Below are 20,193 nucleotides of genomic sequence, written 5' to 3'. Positions count from 1 at the left end.
ATATTAGGCTTGAATTGTAATAAGTATATGTGAAGATAAATTCAAAATGTTAAGATACTCATCAATTCTTTCTTGTAAGGAAAAACAATCACAGGAAATCTTAAGTTTCATCACCTGTCATTAGTGTTTACATAGTTGTAATAATGTAAATCCTCAAAACCAATCTAACAAAAATTATGACAACAGAAAGGCATTATAGGAGAGAGTATTGAGGATATGAGGCACAGTGAAGGCAAGCTTCATTCTCACCTTCCATACCAATAGTTAATACCAGAAAATCAGTCCAGTTCAGTTCAGTTCAGTCGCTCAGTCATCTCCAACTTTCTGCAATCCCATGGACTGCAGCACACCAGGCCTCCCTGTCTATCACCAACTCCTGGAGTTTACTCAAACTCATGTCCATCAAGTCAGTGATGCCATCCAACCATCTCATTCTCTATTGTCCCCTTTTCCTCTCACCCTCAATCTTTCCCAGCATCAGGGTCTTTTCAAATGAGTCAGTTCTTTGCATCAGGTGGCCAAATTATTGAGAGTTTCAGCTTCAGCATCAGTCCTTCCAATGAATATTCAGGACTGATTTCCTTTAGGATGGACTTGTTGGATCTCCTTGCCGTCCAAGTGATTCTCAAGAGTCTTCTCCAACACCACAGTTCAAAAGCATCAATTCTTCAGTGCTCAGCTTTCTTTATAGTCCAACTCTCACATCCATACATGATTATTGGAAAAACCATAGCCTTGACTAGACAGACATTTGTTGACAAAATAATGTCTCTGCTTTTTAATATGCTGTCTAGGTTGGTCATAACTTTTCTTCCAAGGAGTAAGTGTCTTTTCATTTCATGGCTGCAGTCACCATCTGCAGTGATTTTGGAGCACCCCAAAAATAGTCAGCCACTGTTTCTACTGTTTCCCAATCTATTTGCCATGAAGTGATGGGACCAGATGCCATGATCTTAGTTTTCTGAATGTTGATCTTTAAGCCAACTTTTTCACTCTCTTTCATTTTCATCATACCTGAAACTACAAGGTTAATAAGTTACAAAATGGTAATTATAAGAGATCAGGAAATAAAGAAGAGTTGGAAGTGATTGTCTGCAGTAGGAGAATAGGCAAGAGTGATAGCAGACTGGAGTATGCCACAAACAGACCTCATATAATAATTCATATATTTCAATCATGGACATGAACAAACTTGATACAAATATATCCCCTTTTGCTTAAGGGAAAAATAATCACATAGACGTATAACAGAGATATCAAAAATGTATTGAATGTCAAGCAAATTTCATTTCATATGATGTTTAGAAAACTCTAAAACATCACTTTTGTTACAGATGAGAAAACTGGAATCCAGAAAGAGTAAGTAGCTCACCCAATAGTTCTCATTTAGTCATTAGTGAATCCAGGAATGAACCACGGGACCATCTGGCACCAAGGTCTTTGTTTTATCTATTATGAATGCACTGTCCTCAGTAAAATATCTTTATGGGATGACTAAAGCAGACTTGAATGGACTTTACATGTATACAAGGTAAAGAAGTATATCCCCAACTGGAATAACAGTGGAATGTGTGCTGAGAAAGGTGAAGAATAATTGGCCTGGCTGTAATAAAGTCAGTTATAGAAAAGGGAGGACTGATGTTGGTTAGCTTTAATACAGAGATGACATTCATTGCAGAGGAATTTTCTAATAAATATCAGGGTGTAGAAAAGAATAAAAACCAGTTCTGTCATTATGCTACTTCCTTTATTTATAAAATTAGACTCTTCTGGTTGTGACAAAGACATAACCATCTGGAAAACTCCTGTTTCATAAGAACAGATGTTTAAGAGACTCACAACAAGAAGAAAAGTAAATATGGAATAAGACCTCTTGCTAAAGCAAATGATTAAAACAGGAGCAGCGATCTCTGCTTGCATAGTAGGAAGACTGTCTGCTTAACTTAGGGTACAGGTGTGGACAGAGGCCTCTTGCGCTAAAACAAGCCCATTTCCATACAGTAGATTTATCTTTAAAATAAAAACCACAGGACTTCCCTGGTGGTCCCGTGGTTAAGAATCTGCTGCCAATGCAGGGCACACAGATTCGATCCCTGGCCCCAGAAGATCCCATATGCTGCAGGGCAACTAAGCCCACACACCACAACTACTGAGCCTGTGCCCTAGAGCCCAAGAGCTGAAACTGCTGAAGCCCACGTGCCTAGAGCCCGTGCTCTGCAAAAAGAGAAGCCACCACAATGAGAAGCCCTCAAACTGCAACTAGAGAAAGCCTGTACACAGCAATAAAGACCCAGCACAGCCAAAAAGAAGTAAATAATTTTTAAAGAGCACAAATAAAAATAAAGAAACACTGCTATCTTCTCCTATGGATGTTCTAATCTAACAGTAACCTCAAATTGTTCAGAAAAGCAATTGATTGAATTTTGATCAAAACATCCTTGCTGAGTTTATCTTGAGATTTATGGAATAATAGAACTACTTGAGTTATTTCCAATAAACACTTACAATCTAAGAACTCTTTAAAAGGCTATGGAACTCTGCTCAATGTTATATGGCAGCCTGGATGGGAGGGAGTTTGGGGAAGAATGGATACATGTATATGTATGGCTGGTTCCTTCTCTGTTCACTTGAAACTATCACATTGTTAGTTGACTATGCTGCTGCTGCTAAGTTGCTTCATTTGTGTCCGACTCTGTGCGACCCCATAGATGGCAGCCCACCAGGCTCTCTGATCCCTGGGATTCTCCAGGCAAGAACACTGGAGTGGGTTGCCATTTCCTTCTCCAATGCATGAAAGTGAAAAGTGAAAGTGAAGTCGCTCAGTCGTGTCTGACTCTTCGCGACCCCATGGACTGCAGACTACCAGGCTCCTCCATCCATGGGATTTTCCAGGCAAGTGTACTGGAGTGGGTTGCCATTGCCTTCTCTGAGTTGGCTACACCCCAGTACAAAATACAAAGTTGTTTTTTTTTTTTTTCTAAAAGGCTATTTCTCAAGTCTCTGACCTTCTTGGGGCTCTGTGACATCATCTTCACAAAGAAATGTTATATAATTGTGGGCTCAGACTATATTGTTTTGGATAATATTCTCTATGGAGATACATTATGAAAACAGTACTTACATTGGTTCATATAATTATCATATGAAGTATTCAGCAGTTAACACAGCAATGTCAAAGGAGATTACAGGCATGGGAAAGAGCTGCAGATGTCCTGCCAATTATTCTAAGCACTATTACAATAAAAATCTAATGACTTGGATAGTTACGTTAATAACACACAAGAATAAAACATCTGACCTTTAAAAGGAGTTAGTTTGAAGTTATATTACACTTTTGTGCAATGCTGTGATACTCAAACAAAGACTCTGTCTTGTATTCTCAGATCCTGACTTGGCATGCTAAATTAGAATGTATTATTCAAAGTTTTTTGCCTATGGCCAAGTTATAAAGAAGGCAATTATGATTCCAGGTATTTGAGCACTGGAGAGATTCAGCTATTTACACACCAGGCACAATAGGTGAGCTGTTACCTAGGTTTGAAATGGAAGTCTCAACTAGAAAATAAAATATATGCTAGCTTTAAAAAATCACAATTCTGTCTTTATTAAGTATCATAGTTTAGCCTAAAAAACCTAACATGACAGAAGCATATTTGAAAATTATGTTTTTCTAGTAAAGGCTTCTTAGGTATGAATCTCTGCTCTACTGCAATCCTGTTGATTTCACAATTTTTCAAATGTGCTGTAGAGAAATAGATCCTGAATGCTAGGGCCACTCAAAGCTTCAACACAAGTGGAAAATAAATGTGCTAAGAGATCTATGACATATCTAGACAGCATATTAAAAAGCAAAGACATCATTTTGCTGACAAACATCCGTATAGTCAAAGCTATGGTTTCTCCAGTAATCATGTATGGATGTAAGAACTGGACCATAAAGAAGGCTGAGAACCAAAGAATTGATGTTTTCAAATAGTGGTGCTGGAGAAGACTCTTGAGAGTCCCTTGAACTGCAAGGAGATCAAACCAGTCAGTTCTAAAGGAAATCAATCCTAAATATTCATTGGAAGGAGTGATGCTGAAGCTCCAATACTTTGACCACCTGATGTGATGAGCTGACTCACTGGAAAAGACCCTGATGCTGTGAAAGAGTAAATGCAAAAGGAGAAAAGGGTGGCAGAGGATGAGATGGTTAGATAGCATCACTGACTCAATGGACATGAACTTGAGCAAACTCCAGGAGACAGTGGAGGACAAAGAAGCCTGGTGTGCTGCAGTCCATGGGGTCACCAAGAGTTATAACTTACCGACTGAACAACAACAGTAAAACTGGGTCAAGGACTCACACCCTTCCTTTTGGTTATTTCAGGTACCAATACAAATAAGACTGCGGGTGGAGTCTTGTGTTCACATCTCCAGACAGATAAAATCGTCTCTGACTCATACAGAGGTTCAGGGCTAAATTTTTAATTTTCCACACCCTTACATACACAACTCTTTCTGGATTCTCCTGAGACTATGTTAGTCGGGCTCTTTGAAATGACAATGAATGGAGATATGGCACATTTGCCCTGAGTGACGGGAGGGGAGTTTTTGTAAGAAAATACCCAGAGGTAAGTAAACAAAGAAAACCATCTCTGCTGCAGTCAGTAGATCTCTGCCTCTCTGGGTCTCTTTGTGTTTCTAAGCAACCTGCTGTCTGATTAAAATATTTCAAAGTTCTTTGAAAGAAAGTATCCCACTTGGTCAGTTAGGCAGACATCAGTGAAGACAGAGTCCTTGACCCAAGCCACCTCCTGGGTCACTGAGTTTCCCAGGGGCCAACCTATATCTAGCTGCCAGGGGCAATCAATAAGAAAAAAATGGTTGGGGCTTCCCTAGTGGCTCAGTGGTAAAGAATCCGCCTGCCAGCACAGGAGACATGGGTTCAATCCCTGGTCCAGGATGATCCCACCTGGCAGGGAGCAACTAAACCTTTGCACCACAACTACTGAGCCTGTGCTCTAGAGCCTGAAGCCTGAGTGCTGCAAGGACTGAAGCTCGTGTGCCCTAGTGCCCACACTCCTCAATGAGAAGCCCACACGCTGCAGAGAGTAGCCCCCACTTGCCACAACCAGACAAAAGCCCATGCAGCAACAAAGACCCAGCACAGCCAAACATAAATAAATAAAATGATTTTTAAAAGCAAAGATGTAATCTTGTAGCTGTTTTCTGAAAAGAGGGCTACGAATGCTCAGATACTCAGGGACATGGATTTCAAAACAACTTAAAGTCTCTCTGTTTACACTGTTTCAATTAAATCCTGAATTTTTACATCCAAGCCCACACAGCTAGTGGAGCTTAGTTTGACCCTCTAAAGCCTCCGTTTCCTTACCTGTAAAGCAAATATCCCATAACAGGTTGTACAGATTAAATAAGATGCAGATTAATCCATGTAAAGCACCTAGTAGGGAGATCTGATGGTATAATCAATTTTTAAAAAGCCATTTATCCATGCAAAACTATTGCGCATGCAAATATTCATTTGCATATCTCTAAAAATCCCAAAGCCACAACTAGTATCTGGGCAAGCACTATACTTGAGAACCTTGAAAGCTGTGTTTGAATTATTTACTAAATTGAAAGTATTGACCTATTGGAGGGTAATTCTATTTTTCAGTTCTGTATGAAATTTCTGTATATCAGATTTGCTGAAAATAGGGGTATCTTGTAGTAAACAAGTTCTTGGGTTTATAAACACATGTGTTTTTTAAAGTAACATAAACATTGCTAAGATATATTCATCTTATTCTTGAGGTATAAAGACACAACCACAAGTATCATTATTTTTTTTTTTTTCCTGCGCTAGGTTTTCATTGATGCACATAGGCTTTCTCTAGTGTCACCGAGTGGGGGCTACTCTCTAGTTTCTTTCTCTAGTTGTGGTGCTCTGCCTTCTCATTGTTCTAGCTTCTCTTGTTGAAGACTTCTGGGACACACAGGCTAAGTAGTCGCAGCTCATGGGCTTAGTTGCCTGGCAGTATGTGGAATCTTCCAGGACCAGGGATCAAACCCATGTTCCCTGTGCTGGCAGGCAGATTCTTTACCACTGGACCAGCAAAGATGTCCCATTATTGTTTAAGGGTGCTTCCCTTCGGGGTTTCCCTGGTGGCTGAGTGGTAAAGAATCCCGCTGCCAATGTAGGAGATGCAGGTTTGATCCCTGGGTGGGGAAGATCTCCTGGAGAAGGGAACGTCTACCACTGCAGTATTCTTGCCAGGAAAATCCCATGGACAGAGAGCCAGAGGGAATTGGTCATGACTTACTGACTAAACAACAACTTTCCTTTGAGGGGGCAGAAATAAACAATAAGAAGCCTTTCACAGTGAGCCCAGGTGCGCATGATAAAGGCTGGTCAGCCTCTGCTCTAACACAGTTTGACAGGCCTATGCAACAAGACGGATAAACATGGGCCTTGGTATATGAGATTGACCTAGGCATTAATTCCTGCCTATGGAGAAGGCAATGGCACCCCGCTCCAGTACTCTTGCCTGGAAAATCCCACGGACGGAGGAGCCTGGTAGGCTGCAGTCCATGGGGTCGCTAAGAGTCAGACACAACTGAGCGACTTCACTTTCACTTTTCACTTTCATGCATTGGAGAAGGAAATGGCAACCCACTCCAGTGTTCTTGCCTGGAGAATCCCAGGGACGGGGGAGCCTGGTGGGCTGCTGTCTATGGGGTCTCATAGAGTCGGACACAACTGAAGCGACTTAGCAGCAGCAGCAGCATGTGACCTTAAAGGCAATTATTCAGTCCTTCTAAGTTTCAATTTCCTAAGACCAAATAAATCATACTCTCTGGGATGGAGCCCAGGCATCATATTTTTAATCTCCCCAATGATTCTGATATGAAGTCAAATTTGAAACCCTATCCTCTGAAGCTAGTGACTCTCCAACCACAGCATACATTACAGTCAGACCCGCCTCCAGAGATCCTGATCCTGCAGCTGTGGGGTGGGGCATAGTTTGCATTTCTAACAAGTTCCGAGGGATGCCGAAGGTGCTGGTCTGGGGACAGGCTTTGAGACTCATTCCTATAAATGCGTCAAATTACTTCCTGTTCCCTGGAGTGATAACTATGAATCATATCTGAATACCCAGCAACTTCCTGCTTCAAGTCATTCAAAATCTCTCCTCCGCTAATCATTCAATTTCATTCCCAATCCCTGAGAAGCCCTGGCACTATTGATATTCTTTGTCTATGTCCATTAGATACCATTCATAATTCCTTTCATCAAAACTCCAACATCCAGAATGTTCCACAGTATTTTCTTATAACTCCATTATTATTCCCAGTCTCTGCATTACCCCAAGGACAAAAAAAACAAACAAAAAAATGCTTTATTCATTTTCATATTCTGGGATTTATGCAAAATGCCTGGTACATGATAGCATGTTAGTCACTGTCCAATTCTATGTGACCTTATGGACTGTAGCCTGCCAGGCTTCTCTGTCCATGGAATTCTCCAGGAAAGAATACTGGAGTGGGTTGCCATTCCCTTCTCCAGGGGATCTTCCCAACCCTGGGGTTGAACTCAGGTCTCCTAACATTGCAGGCAGATTCGTAACCCTCTAAACTACAGGTACATGATGGGAACATAATAAGTGCTTTCTTGAATGGAAATAACCCACAAGCCACACAAGCCAAAAATACTTTTCTAACACCTAAGAGTTGGGCCTATTTCTCTGAAAAGATCAGTTGGATCAATGACGATGCAAACCTCATCACCACTTATCAGGACCTTTCCGTTCTTTTTAAGAAATGTAAACAGCATTTTGCTGGTAAGAAAAACATGTGTTTTTACAGCCTTATTTTTAACAGCTTTTCACACCTCTCTTCTTCTGTCTGACCATGCTGTTCTTCCTCAGCCTTCGCACACTAAACCTGATAACCACACACTCTGAACACTTAACGCACTGTGACAAAAATACACTGAATTTGCCAAATGCAGGTTTCTCACTTTTTAAACAATAACAAAATAGAAACACATCAAGGTGAGAGTTGGCTCTGTTTATCTGTGCAATCCTGGTAGGTCAACAGGATAAAAACACTACAGGAACACGTGAATTAAGCCCCAGTGGGTTCCACTGACGTAAATTGGTCCAATGTTTAGGAAGCTGGTCTGCTTAATAAGGTGGAGGCCAAAACGGTACCTGTTATCCTTTAACCCCAGGGTCTGTTTATAATTTTTTATTCATTAAACAGCTAACTCTTTACCAGGAGGCTAAAAGCTGGCTATCTTTGCTGTGAGTCAGCATCCTAAATCCTGTAGCTGTTTGTTCCGTGCTTTATCAGACATTGTAAGGAAGCTCAGGAACAAAAGCACTCAAAAAAACAAAATTAAGTAAAATGCAGATTGTGACAGTATAGGTGTCAAAGCCTAGTGAAGCTTCTGGAAAATGGTCTTTGCTAGAACAAGACTTTGATCATTGGTCCTGAAAGGGCTATCGAGGGAAGATTTGTGTTGTGTTGTGTTGTGTTGTGTTGTGTGTGTGTATGTGTTTTAATGATGATGGTGGTTCAGAAGAAGGCTTAAAAAAAAAACAGAATTGGTTGGTGGAAAATCCTGGTATCTTTTACCCCACAGTACTAGAAACTTAGAAAATGTCAGAAAAGAGAAAGTGCCTGGAATGAAATGCTAGGAAAGCAAATCAACAAGCAAACCTGTTTGCAGAGTGATCTGGTCTTAAGAAAAGATGAAAGAAAACTCTTATTTCCTTTTAAAATTAAGGAGAGAAAATGAGTTTGTCCAACTGATGAAATTGTTTAAAATTCCACCTATTAAAATTTCTGAAAGAGGTGTGTATGTGTGTGTGTGTGTGTTAGTCTCTCAGTTGTGTCTGACTCTTTGAGAACCCGTGGACTGTAGCCTGCTAGGCTCCTCTGTCCATGGAATTCTCCAAGCAGGAATACTGGAGTGGGTTGCCATTCCCCTCTTCTGGGCATCTTCCCAACCCATGATCGAATCTGGGTCTCCCACATTGCTGGCAGATTCTTTACCATCTGAGCCGCCACGGAAGCCTGAAGAGTTAAACATTTATAATATTTTAGATGTTATCATCTTCTTAACAAATCATCTCTCTGAATCTCTAGACATGTTCCCCTAATCCTAATGTGACTTCAGTCATTTGACAAATATTTTCTGTATGCCAACTGTGTTTAAAACTGTAGCGATTAAAGAAACACACACAGACAGGTGCATACACACACACCAACACATACAATGGATTCATACAATGGGTTCATTCTCTGTCTTCACATAGTTTTAAGGCTCCAGAAGGCCTGATTTTTCTTTAATGTGTTTAAAGATTAGACCATCTTCATCATGAAACATTTAGAATGAAGTTTCAAGTAGACAACACAGGCTAAGCAAGTCTCTAAATTATGGTCTCTGGATACTGAAAGAATAACAGAGATGCAGAAAGGCAGTTCCTGTGTGGTGACAAGACACTGTTTCACAAAGGAGCTTCCAGGATTCATCATTCTCTCTACCTTTGAATCTCCTTTGAAAGGAAAGTTCCTAACATCAGTGGAGCCAGTAAGGGTGAAAAGTTAAATTACTACTTTAGAGTCATAAGGAAATACATTTATAAGGAGTATACCCATGTATGTTTATTTTCATAATGTGGCTTAAGAAAAGACATAGGAGAGTTAATTGCCAAGCATTTTTTTAAGACTACAGTATCCATATTTCATTGTTTTGTAGAAAACAGGAACAATTTTCCACTCTCACATAAAAACATCACTATCCCTTAAGTACGAGTTTAATCATCACTAATTAGAGTTTCATCATTGATTCAGAATCTGTATACCAAAAAAGAATGCTGCTATAAAAGCAGTTTTTCTGCTCATCAGAAATTATTTGCCATGTAGCTCTTTGTATAGTCATGTTCTTCTCTTAAGTCATTTAATTCACCTTGCTGCTAAGTCACTTTAGTCATGTCCGACTCTGTGCGACCCCACAGACAGCCACCCACCAAGCTCCCCCGTCCCTGGGATCCTCCAGGCAAGAACAGTGGAGTGGGTTGCCATTTCCTTCTCCAATGCATGAAAGTGAAAAGTGAAAGTGAAGTCGCTCAGTCGTGTCCGACTCTTAGTGACCCCATGGACTGCAGCCCACCAGGCTCCTCCGTCCATGGGATTTTCCAGGCAAGAGTACTGGAGTGGGCTGCCATTGCCTTCTCCAAATTCACCTTGTATTCACCTGTAAAATGGGTGCTTCACATTTGTGTTATATCTTCAAAGAATACATGGCAAACCTTATTTACAGTGCTATACCTTGGGTCCAGAAAAAAACTTAGTATATTGTAACCTAGCACACTGCATGTTGAAATATATTGCATTATACACAGCAAGGAGTCAACAGTGGTTTTATCAAAACAGAACAAAAATTTTCCCCTTGTTATTTCAGGATATTTCAAAAACGTGCCTCTGAGCTTGAACACAGGGCTTGATTAATGCATGATTTCCTCTTTAAAATTAGAAACAGGAATCAAGATTGAAGCTTAATAATTTTCATTTGCTCTTCTTTTCCAAGCATTCTAATGAAGGCCTGGTTCCCAGACCTGGTGAGGCAGCTCCTACATCTGACTGCAGTTTGCATTTATCCCTGCAAGGCAGGAACTCAAGCTTTTTTTTTTTTTTTTTTTGAGTGAATGGGAACAATCTGGGAAGAAACAATAAGATGGGATATGCTGTGAAAAGGGGTTGATTTGGTTTTACTCTTGTAATTAGTGTTTGCCATGTTCATGGCAAAAACACAATTTAATAATGAATGTCAAAGACATCATTCTAAGTAAAACACCATTAGTCTATGACTCATAATCCTCTGTTAGGGACAGCCTAGTGTCAATGGTTTACCCTTTTAATTCCTTGAGCGAGCTAAATGGTGTAAGAGGAGTAAGTACTTTTATTTTTTTTATATTAAGGAAATGTAAACAATGGATGTGTTCTCACTATCCAATGTACTTAATCTCTTGGATTCACTGTAATCATAAATGAATTTGAAGTATATTTTTGATGACTTTCACGGAGGAAAAACATGAAGAAAATAGTACTTGTCAAACATGAGTTTTCTCAAAATTATTTTTCTATTTAAAGACAATGCCCCTGAATTATTTCAGGGTAATATTTTTTTAAATATGGAAAAGCTGCACTGTAATATGGTTGGTGCTCATTAAACGCTTCTGACATTTTCAGAAAGTAGATATTTAAGCTGTCCTTTGTAACAAAGAGGGAAAGTCAAAACCTATTTTAGTCCAGATAATCATATAGGGGCAAAGTCAATTTTTTAGATTCCCTCCCCACCTTCACTTTTCTAAATATGTTTTTAGCTACCATGGCAGTGCCAGGTGGCAAGGGATATCATGTGTTTAATCGAGTGAGGTGCAAATCTTTGAAACAGCTAGACTTGGCTGACACATCCTTTCTTCGTAGTCCACCGCCGCACTTGTGTGCTCAGCATTCTACCTGTCTACCTCCTAACTCAAAGAAGATCTACTTACTTCATCCTTCAAGGGCTTCCCTGGTAGCTCAGACTGTAAAGAATCAGCCTGCAATGCAGGAGACTGGGTTGGATCCCCTGGGTCAGGAAGATCCTCTGGAGAAGAAAATGGCATACCACTCCAATATTCTTGCCTGGAGAATCCCATGGACGGAAGAGCCTGGTGGGCTACAGTCCATGGGGTCACAAGACTCAGACATGACTTAGCGACTAAACCACCTCAGGGTAATGAACTCATCCCAACCAGTCACTTAAATAACCTAATTTAGAATGAATCACAGGGCTTCCTTGGTGGCTCAGTAGTGAAAAGTCCACCTGCCAAAGCAGGAGACCCAGAGAGGTTCCATCCCTAATCCGGGAAGACTCCACACGCTCCAGAGCAACTAAGCCCGTGAGACACAACAATTAAGCCAATGCTCTAGAGCCCGGGAGCTACTTAAGTGCATGCACCCTAGAGACCATGCTCTGCAACAAGAGAAGCCACAGCAACGAGAAGTCCCAGCCCTGCAGCTAGAGAGAAACCCCTACTCACCGGAACTAGAGAAAAACGCACACAGCAACGAACACCCCGCACAGCCAAAAAGAAATAAATAAATAAACTAAAAAGAAGAATGAATCACAGAGCCCCATGCTTGCCATGCTCATTGCCAAAAGCTCATATCAGACCCAGTCCCTTTGCTTCAGGGTTGGGTGACGTTTTCTGAACTGTTTTCAGCGCTTCTACCCTCCTCTGTGTGCCATCTGCAGAGTGCAGTCCCATTGCTCTTCCCTGAACATCACTTAATCACCTTCTTCTCCAGTTTAAAGTCCCGCACCCAGGGACTTCCCTAGCGGTCCAGTGGCTGAGACTCTGCACTCCCAATGGATGGGGGCCTAGGTTTGATCCCTGGTCAGGGAACTAAATCTGACATGCCACAACAAGAGTTCACATACTAAAGATACCGCATGCTGCAACTAAGACCCAGTGCAGCCAAATAAATAGGTAAATACTTTAAAAAAATTTAAAACATGAAAATAAAAATCTCACCCATATCATATCCAGATCAATGACCAAGGGCCTATAATTACTACAAGCCTTGCTGCTTCTGATCCTTCCTTCCAGAATGTCTTTCACCATCATTGTTTGCTTCTCCAAAGCCTATGGACACTTTGGACCTGGGGAATCTTGTTAAAATGTCAATTCCAATTCAGTAGGTCTAAAGTGGAGCCTGATATTCTGCTGTGGTGTCATTGCTTGTGGTATAGACTGGTGATGTCATTGCTTGTGGTATGGACTGCACTGTGAAAAACAAAGACATAGACAACTATTCCCTTTTGTGAGAGAAACCCTGATCTCTGGCAAGGGCCAGAGAAGAGAACTGTATGTAATAAAATATATTCCATCTGATTGGGTCAAATAGAAGCAAATTCTTTACAAAAGTAATAAGGGGGACTTCCCTGGTGGTCTAGTGGCTAAGAATCCACTTGCCAATTCAGGAAACATGGGTTCAACCCCTGGCCCAGGAAGATTCCATAGGCTGTGGGGCAGCTAGACCCATGTGCCACAGTGACTGAGCCCAGTGTCCCTAGAGCCCATGCTTCACAACAGAGAAGTCACTGCACTGCAAAGCCCATGCACCACAATGAAGGGTAGCCCCTGCTTGCCACAACTAGAGAAAGCTGGCATGTAGCAATGAAGACCCAGGGCAGCCAACAATAAATAGATAGATAAATAACTTTTTTAAGTTGCATGCTACTGCACAGTTGATTGATAACTATGTACACATATGCCAGAGATTTGTCTATAGCCTTTGTAAATGAATAAACCCAAAAATAACAATGGAAACTTCGGAAACAATTGTCCAAAATGTTTATATAACACTCAAATACTAGCATAAATAACATGACAGAACTTGGTCTGAACACTGCACTTCTGTCCTCCAGGCTTGTGCATCACGCATTTATTTGCTTTTGCTCAGTCACTGCCCTCCTGCCTGCAGTGATCCATGAGCTGGACTTTCTCATCGGTTCCACTACCTGGAGTCCAGCGCCCTGTAGCCAAGGTACTTCTTGACTGTCTTTAATCTCTACACCACTGGAAGAGCTAAAGTAACGTACTTCAAAAAATCCCAGTGGATGGGTATTATAAAGTGTATGTACTTTCATTTAAAGTGCTTTTTTTTTTTTTTTTAAAAGAAGGCCATGATTTCTACTTGTTCCATGTGTTAGGTATTGACAGAGATCCCTAATCCAAGAGAACAATCTTCAGAGTAGGCACAGTAACTAACTACTCTTAATTACACTGGCTAGAAAAGAGATGGAAAATAAAACCAGTCACATTTTCACATGGTTTCAAACATAGAATTATTAAATATGTAGCTATGCTCTTTTTATTGAGTTCATAATCATGATGAAAGCTTGAATCCTCTGAACTCTGGGAGACCAAAAAAAGTATTTATCTTTGGGGGAAATGGAGTCAGCTTTATTTATCTTTGGGGGAAATGGAGTCAGCTTTTCTGTTGCTGCCATTGGTTAGTCCCTAAATTGTATCCAACTCTTTGCAACCCCATGGACTGTAGCCTGCCAGACTTCTCTGTCCATGGGATTTCCCAGGCAAGAATACTGGAGCAGATTGCCATTTCCTTCTCCAGGGGGTCTTCCTGACCCAGGGACTGAACCAGTGTCTTCTGCTTTGGCAGGCAGATTTGTTACCACTGAGCCACCTGGGAAGACCCAGCCTTTCTCTAGGCCTTCATCAAATACAGTTCAGTTTTGATAAAATGGAAAATTATATAAATTTTGTTAAATTTGGTAAAAGAAGCGTTTTCAAATAAAGAGTACTTAAGTTTTCCATGTGTATTATTGCTTGGTCCAGAAGTGGACGTGTTACTCACTTGAGCTAATCAAAGACCTTACCTGTGATTGATGTACAAATGAGAAGAGAAGTTCTCTTTCTACCAGTTTGCAAATCTGGGAGAATATGAGTCTTGGCTTTATAGTAACCCAATGGTTCCTGCCACTTGGGAAGATCATATGAACTCACAAATGTGTGTGTGCATGTGTATGAAGAAGGGAAGGGGGAAAGATAGGGGAAGGAGAAGAATAGAGTTGGTGGGGAGGAAAGTTGAGAGAAGAGACATTTGCCAGTACTGAGCTTCTGTCCTAACCAGTAAGACCTAATCTCTGAAACTTTTCTTTCGATCATGTGAACTACCTCCAGTACACTATTCCAACTTGAAAGACAATGAATGCCCTTATTTTTGTTAATCTAGTTTGAATCAAAGAAATATTAATACCCCACATCCATATAGGATATGTTAGATCCACTGGGTTTTTTTTTTTTTAGTTCTTCATTTTCTTGTTTATTGAATTACTGTTTTCTCACCTGCTCCATTCTGTCTAGGAATGCAACATGTATGTTTCTATAGCCCTTCTCTCAATCTTGTCCCTTTAGATAACAAGTATCCAGTTTGATGGGGACATTATTTTCCAGTTGAGCAAAATATAACTAAAATATCTTCAAAGCATGTAATAAAGAAATCATATTATTTTCTAATTCTTTCTTTTATATTTGATCCTAAAGCCAAGAGAAGAAAAGATAGCTTCCTTTTCCTCTCCCAGATACTCCAAGTGCCAAGAAGATTTTGCCTGGATAGGCCCCACAACAGTCAATACACATATGCACCAAAAAAAACACACAAGGGTAAAGTCCTACCCCAAGATATATAGATCCCACCAAATTTATCCTGAAGACAGACTTAGAAAAAGGCTTGTCAATGTCTCTGTTTCTTCCTGCTGAAAGTCGTAAAGTCACAGTAAATGAGGATTCCCCAAATTGCTACTCCTGGAGTGTCTGCAAAATTTAAGACTACTTCCTTTTTTGAAGAAGGTGATTTCATATAGACTCTGGGAGCAATATCAGATTCCCTGAATAAATAGGAGAGAAGCAGTAGGAAGGAGCAGGATCCTACACTCAAGAAATTGCCTCCATCATTTAACTATATATAAGTACCGAAGTCTTGTCGGAGAACCTCTACTGTAACAAGAGAAGTTTCAAAAAAGAAAAGCATGAGTTGACCCTAAAATATATATCCAAAATATGAATCTTCCTATTGCGTCCTTCCCTGAGAAACGCAGGTTGCTACATTTAAAATATCATTTTCCCAAAAACCTCATTTCCCAAACACTTCACACAGTTGAGCCATTCTCAACAGGTGGAGTCCTGTCCTTCCTTAATCCCCCAAAGACAGAGTAAATTCACTGAGTCAGTCATAGAGCAGAAAGGGAAAGTTAAGGCAGTGAGATTTTTCTGGGACAAACATCGTGATGTCTCTAGTCAACAGCAGAGCTCACCATCAATACAGCCTCATTCTCTAAACATGCCGGGCTTTCTCCCTGCTTCTTTACACGGGTCCTCATTGTGTTACTCGGTCACTTTCTCATGAAGACCACACTCCTGCCTTCTGGAATTCTCCTCCCTTTACTATGGTGAGAGGAACTTCCTACAGACTCTTGGATTTCTTCTGCTCAAATGAAGACAGTAGAAGACTGTTCTAATGTCTCCCTAAACACTGTCCATCATGCTACAGATTTATACATCAGAGTCCAATGTAGAAAACAATGTAACAAAACCAACTTGACCCTTTTCTGTATGGACCCTTTACCTCTGCCACTTAGCAGCTGTGTGGTCTTAACCCTTTTATGCCTCAGTTTTCTCATTTGTAAAATGGAGAAAGCAGTGATAACTCCAGCATGTAATAATGGTCACATTTAGATAAACTCATACACGTAGCGTTTCAAGATTGCTGTCATGTCAGAAGGACATATAAGTGTATCCTCGTTATCACCTCCCGCACTTCCCCCTTGCTTGGCATTGTCCATTGGCTCCTTTTACGTTCAAACTTACACCAACGGAAATTAAGATCCATGGCTTGTCACTTCAGTGGTCTATAATTTACTGCTTAATGGTCTAATGCCATGTTGAAAATTTGTTTTTTATAAGAATAAAGTTCACACATTTAAGAACTTTGTCTTTTCACAGATTTCAGTCCAGGATCTAGAAGCAAGTCTGTAGGAGTGATTTTCTTTTCAGTTCGTATGATTAATGTCTTATCAAAGTTAGCTCAATTTTTCTGATTAACATGGAAAGAAGGAAAGAAAAGGGAGGGAGGGGGCGTTTAAAACAGGAGGAGACAAACAAGAAAGAAGAAGGAAAGGAGGAAAGGAAGATAGGAAGGAAGGAGAAAGGGATAGAGGAAGGAAAACTACTCTTAGGAAAATCATGAAACTACATCAAAATTCACTGTAAAACAATCCTATTTCATATCCTATTAAACTCCATAGGGAGTGACATTTGCTATAGTCAGAAAAACAGATGGTGGAAGGAGAGAGGAAAATAAAATGCTTTGAAAACTGAGCACGAAAATGCCATTGCTACCATTTTGGGTCCCTCTGACGTGTTCCAATATCACGTTATAGCCTCCAAGACAGTCAGTCTCTTTATTATGAGCATGCCTTCCAACCTAAAATAGTTCCACGGGGCTGCTAAAGTAAGAAGCGAGCGGTGTCTGGATGTGTGGTTGTGTGAGGTTGCATGTGAGCCTGTGAGTGGGGCCCGGCCGGGGAACAGTGGGGGTCATTCAAACCCATGAGACAGGCGGCCCTGAGTGGGACACGTTGCCAGCAGCACAGTGATTCATCTTCCTCTCAGGCCCAAGTACATCAAGTCCTCTGTTTTGCTCTTAGTTCACATTTGTCCTCTTTAAACCAATGAGTCATAAGTTGGAAATATGTATGAAATAAGCAAGAAGAATATGTCACTGAGTTATTTCTGGTCGTTCAATACACACATCCTAGGACGTCGTGCATTTGAAAGGCAAATTTTTAAACCAGAGAGGTTTATACAAAGCAGATAGAATTGGGTCTATGATAAAAAAAAAAAGAGAGAAAGAGAGAGGAAAAAAAAAAAAAATCAGGTGCAGGAAGAAATGGAGCCTGGTAAAATGATTAGATTTAGGTGGAGAGAATGAAATATTCCTTCATGCTCTCAAAAGGATAATTTTCTTCAGAGGAAATTGCATAAATTCTTGGTCACTTGAATTAGCAGAGAACTCTTCTTGCCAAAGTTTAGTGCTGGGAAACAAATGAGATTCGGACAGTTGCAAAGCCATCCCCGCTCTTGTGGCAAATATGAGCTTCATATCTTATACAAACTGAATTCTTCTATTAACACCTTCCCAGCCAAAACAAATTACCAGAGAAATCAGAGGGTTAAATGATGGAGGAGTTTTATCAGAAGAAAATACAAAGCTGAAATCAGCCTAAGAATGGCCAACAGGGCCGTTTTCATGTATCCATCTATTCAGAGGTTACCTGTTGAGCACCTGTCACATGCCAGCTTGTAAGTATCCAATGCACTGAGGATACAGCACGTTTCCTCGTAGGCCTTGGTTTTTATGGGTCAAGACAGGTATTTAGCAAATAGTAGAAATAATATTTGTGACCATCACTATGTGTATGAAGAGTAGTTGAGGTAAGGGCCTTGCTTGTCTGGGTTTGGGAGCAAATGTGTGATGCAGATGTGAAGATTTGAAACTTTGCTGACACCCAAGGAGGTGAAAGATAAGAAGGCAAGAACAAGCAAAGGGAATATCACTGCAAGGCCATGAGGCTGGAAGGACAGTGAGATTTTTGAGAAACAGAGAAGAGTGTCTTTGGAGCACAGAGATGAGACTGGAAAGGCCAGAGGTCACAAAGATAAAACCTTCTAAACCATGCTGAGAACTGTGGACTTTCTCCAAAGAATAATTGCAAGTCACTGGAAGCAGGGAGTAACATAAGACATGCATTTTTAAAGATAACCATCTTTTATGGAAAGAATTTAGTGGGGGAAAAGGGAGAGAAAATGAAAAATGTTCAGGAGCTATTGAAGTACTCCAACATCTTGATCCAAGATGATGGCCATGGAGAAAGGAAACAGACAAAAGGTTGTGATGAATTGAGAAAGTCTTGTTAAGATGACAGTGATTGTTTTCATGCCCATGGAGGACAGAGCTGGATGGGAAAGAAAAAAGAGTGGAGTGGAGGATGGTGTCTGTGAGTCCTCCTCTGTAAATTATAAAAAAGACTTCTTCTCTCTGTCACATATATTCTTATAACTGAGACACTTCATCTTTCTTACTCTTTTTGTACCTTTTCCTCCACTGTTTTATGTAGAGTGATTCATGTCATAATGCAACCGGTTGTTGAAAGAATCTCTGCTCAGGGTCCTGGCAGAACAAAGGGGCCCAGGGAGTGTGGCCTGAGCTGTATATAATAACTGCTAGGACTCAGAAGACAGTGGGTGCTTCCTCCGTTTTGTAGGGAATAATTTTATCATGTTACATGGAAGCAATTTCCTCTTGTAGAAAAGTCATGTGTGGAAGGAAGTATGTGTTTATTTTCAACAGCCAAAGTGTACACACTTACAGACATTCGTCACTTTTTTGGCTGCCCAGCATTTCACCTTCTTTTGTACATTTAGGAAATTTCACATCTTACAAATCTTGATGGGAGGCATGTCCTACCATAGACACAAAAGATGCCAGATTCTCACCAGGCCAGATTTCCTTACAGCTGGGGTGCAGGCACCATACCTAGGCAGAGCTAATCAGATATACCTGCCCTGTATTATAAATCAGAAATTAGGAAAAGAAGGGACAGCTGAAAATGTGCTTTGATGCACATGGTGGTGACAACATTGCTCTCTGCTTCTCAGAGATGGCAGGACTAGAGGGTCAAGGGTAGGTGGGACACACATCAAGGTACAGATCTCAGAAATAGTCATCGTATTTTCTCCAGACCACCTATATGATGTGCTTTAGTTTCTGGCTCTTTTAAGTTATTTATTTACTCACTTTTGGCTGCACTGGGTCTTTGTCACTTTACACGGGTTTTCTCTAGTTACGGCGATGCGGGCTGCTCTTCTTTGCAGTGCGCGGGCTTCTCATTCACTGCAGTGGCTTCTCTTGTTGTGGGGCACAGGCTTCAATAGTTGTGGCACGTGGGCCCAGGAGTTGTGGCTCCCGGGCTCTAGGGCACAGGCTCAGTAGTTGTGGCACAGGGGCTTATTTGCTCCACGGCACAATAATATGGGATTCTCCCAGACCAGGTATCAAACCCATATCCTCTACATTGGCAGGCAGATTCTTAACCACTGAGCCACCAGAGAGGTCTCTAAATCATGGTTCCTGCTACATCAAATCTTAGACTCTTTGTTCTGCTTTCACAGTGATTCTGTGAGATTCTCAATATCCTTTCAATTAATTTTCTTCCTCCATTTATATCTGGCCTGTAAACTATTAACCCTTTAGAAATGCAATAATATTACACCTCCCACTCATTGGACAGTTTAACAATGAAACATTCTCCAAATGTAGATAATTAATTTAACAATCTGTTATTATATCAGTATAGCTCAGATGAATTCAGAGAATTCCATGGACAGAGAGGCCTGGTGGACTATATTCCATGGGGTTGCAAAGAGTCAGACATGACTGAGCAACTAACACTTGTGAAAATGGTTCAGATGACTGGAATCTTCATTCAGAAATCTCAGTTTCTATTATTTGTTGTATATTATTACTTCCTTAACGTCATAAAAACACACCCTTTTCCCTCAATACACAAGT

At 40.7% G+C, this 20,193-nt stretch overlaps 1 protein-coding gene across 6 annotated transcripts in view; it reads right to left on the bottom strand.

Moving 5' to 3' along the window:
* The window catches only part of LOC133258510 (spidroin-1-like), a 186,666-nt gene that overhangs the window by 84,950 nt on the left and 81,523 nt on the right, over positions 1–20,193 (bottom strand). For 4 of the 6 annotated variants that reach the window (XR_009740061.1, XR_009740059.1, XR_009740060.1 and 1 more), the window contains one exon: positions 250–1,020. The exons of the other annotated variants lie outside the window; for them this stretch is intronic. The gene's annotated coding sequence lies outside the window, so the exon portion shown is untranslated. The remainder of the gene's footprint in view (positions 1–249; positions 1,021–20,193) is intronic. 6 annotated transcript variants of the gene reach the window in all.

Source organism: Bos javanicus, chromosome 12, assembly GCF_032452875.1.
Source record: "Bos javanicus breed banteng chromosome 12, ARS-OSU_banteng_1.0, whole genome shotgun sequence".
Lineage (NCBI taxonomy): Eukaryota > Metazoa > Chordata > Mammalia > Artiodactyla > Bovidae > Bos > Bos javanicus.
This window is presented reverse-complemented; position numbering and strand designations above follow the sequence as displayed.